Source organism: Buceros rhinoceros, unplaced genomic scaffold, assembly GCF_000710305.1.
Source record: "Buceros rhinoceros silvestris isolate BGI_N320 unplaced genomic scaffold, ASM71030v1 scaffold1293, whole genome shotgun sequence".
Classification (NCBI taxonomy): Eukaryota; Metazoa; Chordata; class Aves; order Bucerotiformes; family Bucerotidae; genus Buceros; species Buceros rhinoceros.
This window is the reverse complement of record NW_010405171.1, coordinates 31,187-33,710: the sequence shown is the minus strand read 5'-3', so window position 1 is coordinate 33,710 and position 2,524 is coordinate 31,187.

Genomic DNA, 2,524 nt, shown 5'->3' with positions numbered 1-2,524 from the left:
GGGAAAGAGAGGGAAAGTGAATGATGTGGAATATGCTTTTGTTCTTTTTTGTAGGGAGCTTGCTTCCTGGTTTCCCTGGGTTGCAGTCCTAAAGTAGTAATTTTATAGACACAAAGTGGAATATAATTTGAAAAGTCAGGATTGTTTGGGTTCATTGATCCCTCTGGGGATTGCTAAGATAGTGATAATGAAAGTTTTATACTTGGAACCGTGTCTGAAATGAGGAAACTATCATTAACTTTGGAAGATTTAGTCAGAAATGAAGATAGCCTAAGCCTTTGATAGCATATAGACCAAATACATTTTTCTTCAAAATAGATTAAACTACATACTGTGTCACTGCATTGCGAGGAACAATGCAGGAGCATGTTTGTGAAATCTGGATGGATGAGAAGGATGTGCTATTTTATCTTGCTGCAATGTTATTCAGAAGTAGATTTTAACCTCAGTTATAGGTAAGATTGAGGTTCTCTGTGTTGGTGATCCACTACACTAAATTTATTAGCATCTTGTAATAAGGGTGGGGGTTTTTTGTTGTTTGGGTTTTTTTTTTTTTTTTGGTGGGGGTTGTTTTTCTGCCATTTCAGTCTAAGGCAACTGAGAGTTATGTGGACTAGCAACTGAGCACAGGCCTTTCCCGAGTATTAGCTACTTCAGCTCTCTTGGCTGAACTGGAGTTGCTCTTTCACATTAGTTAAGTGCTTTGATCCTGGGAGTCAGCCCCATTATTAGTCTGCTTTGATGATCTTCGCACAGCCTGTTCACATTACCTGAAAGATTTCAGTGGACGCTGGGGCAGAATGTAGACCAAAAAGTAGAGTCCAGAATTTGCAGCATGTCTTGCATGAGCATGCTCTGACATTTGTTCCCTCCCTTGCTAAGATGTTTTATTCTCCAGGATGTTGTGGTTTTACAGTTCTCAGCTTGTGACTTTCTGCAGCAAAGGGATGAGTAAGATGGTTTAAGTCAGTGTCTTGTGGCAAGGCAGGCCGTTTGCAGCTTAGACTTAAAATTAGATGTGGATGTGCAAAATCTAGTAATCAGTTTCCTCCATAACAGTATATTTAAATCAGAACTGTCACTCTCTCTGTGAAGGAACATAACTACCCAAGAATGGACAAGCCTAAAATGTCCACATTTCATCCTTTAAATGTGTGAAGCTGCTTTTTCCAGAGGAAGCACAGTGGTGCCTGGAGCCCACCTGCATCTCTTGGTCCTTGTCTAGGATGGAAAGGACAAAGTGGGCAGTTGGACTGTGCCATGTAAAGCATTGGAACAGGCTGCCCAGGGAGGTGGTGGAGGCCCCATCCCTGGAAATGTTTAAAAGACGTGGATGTGGTGCTGAGGAACGTGGTTTAGGGACCCTGGCAGTGCAGGGTGAATGGTTGGACTCGATGGTCTTGAAGGTCTCTTCAACCAGATGATTCTGTGATTCTATAAAAAGGCGTTCATGATATTGGCAGGTAGCTGGAGATCAATACAAAAGTGAGAACAGCTTTCCAAATGTATTGAGACAGTTCTCTGTGTGGTGTCAAACTGGAGGTAGATTAGGTGGTGTCTGGGTTCACACGATTTAAGATCAGGTGTCTGTGCTGGCTCAGGGCACTTGTTCCCATTAGTATGAATGAGGAAAACAAGGTTTACACCTCTGGTGACCTTGCTCAGAACTGAACATATTGTGCGTGACTTTGTTCTCTTTTATTAGATCTTATAAGGCAAATATCGGGTGACCTTGCTCAGAACTGAACATATTGTGCATGACTTTGTTTTCTTTTATTAGATCTTATAAGGCAAATATCAGCATTTGCTCCTCAAAAAACACTTACATATGGTAGACTCCTCTGCACTATTTCGTAATTTTTTCTGTGCGTATGTGGGACTTGGAATGGGTAAGGACCTAAGTAAGGATGCACAAGATGATCTTTTTGGTATGCTGATGTGTTTGTGCATGTGTAGCAAGTCAGTATAAAAAAGAGAAAGTTGAGAGAATGTTAATGGGCTACTTGGGGAGAATTTACAAGCAAGGCCGAGGTATATATATCCTTCTTTAAATGACAGGGTTGAGTTGACCAGAGCCTTGAGGTGTAACTGTCCCACATTTTCTTTTAAATGGCTACAACAGCCTTCCAGCCTCTGAAATACGGATACTATTAGAACACAAAATATTGAAGTAGACAAGTAATACTTTGTATCAGAACAGTATCTGCCAGTTTAAATGTAAATAATGTTGAAAAATGAAGCTTCTTCTGCCCTCTTTGCATGCAGGTGTCATTCTCTTTAGGATGAGCCAACTTGCAGTGTCTTTCTAGTTTGCACCGACTGCCTGCTGTCTCCTGAGGTTTGTCAAAGGCTCTTTTTCACCATGACTGTAGATTCTTATTTTGCTGCAAGTTTCTTACTTCTCTTAGAAGTCCTCTAGTGATATCACAGGCTCCCTCCTTCTCATGTATGTCCAGCAGCCTGGAGGTATCTCCCAGCTGACCATGACCTCTTCAAGGAAAAGACCAGTGGAAATATCCTCTTC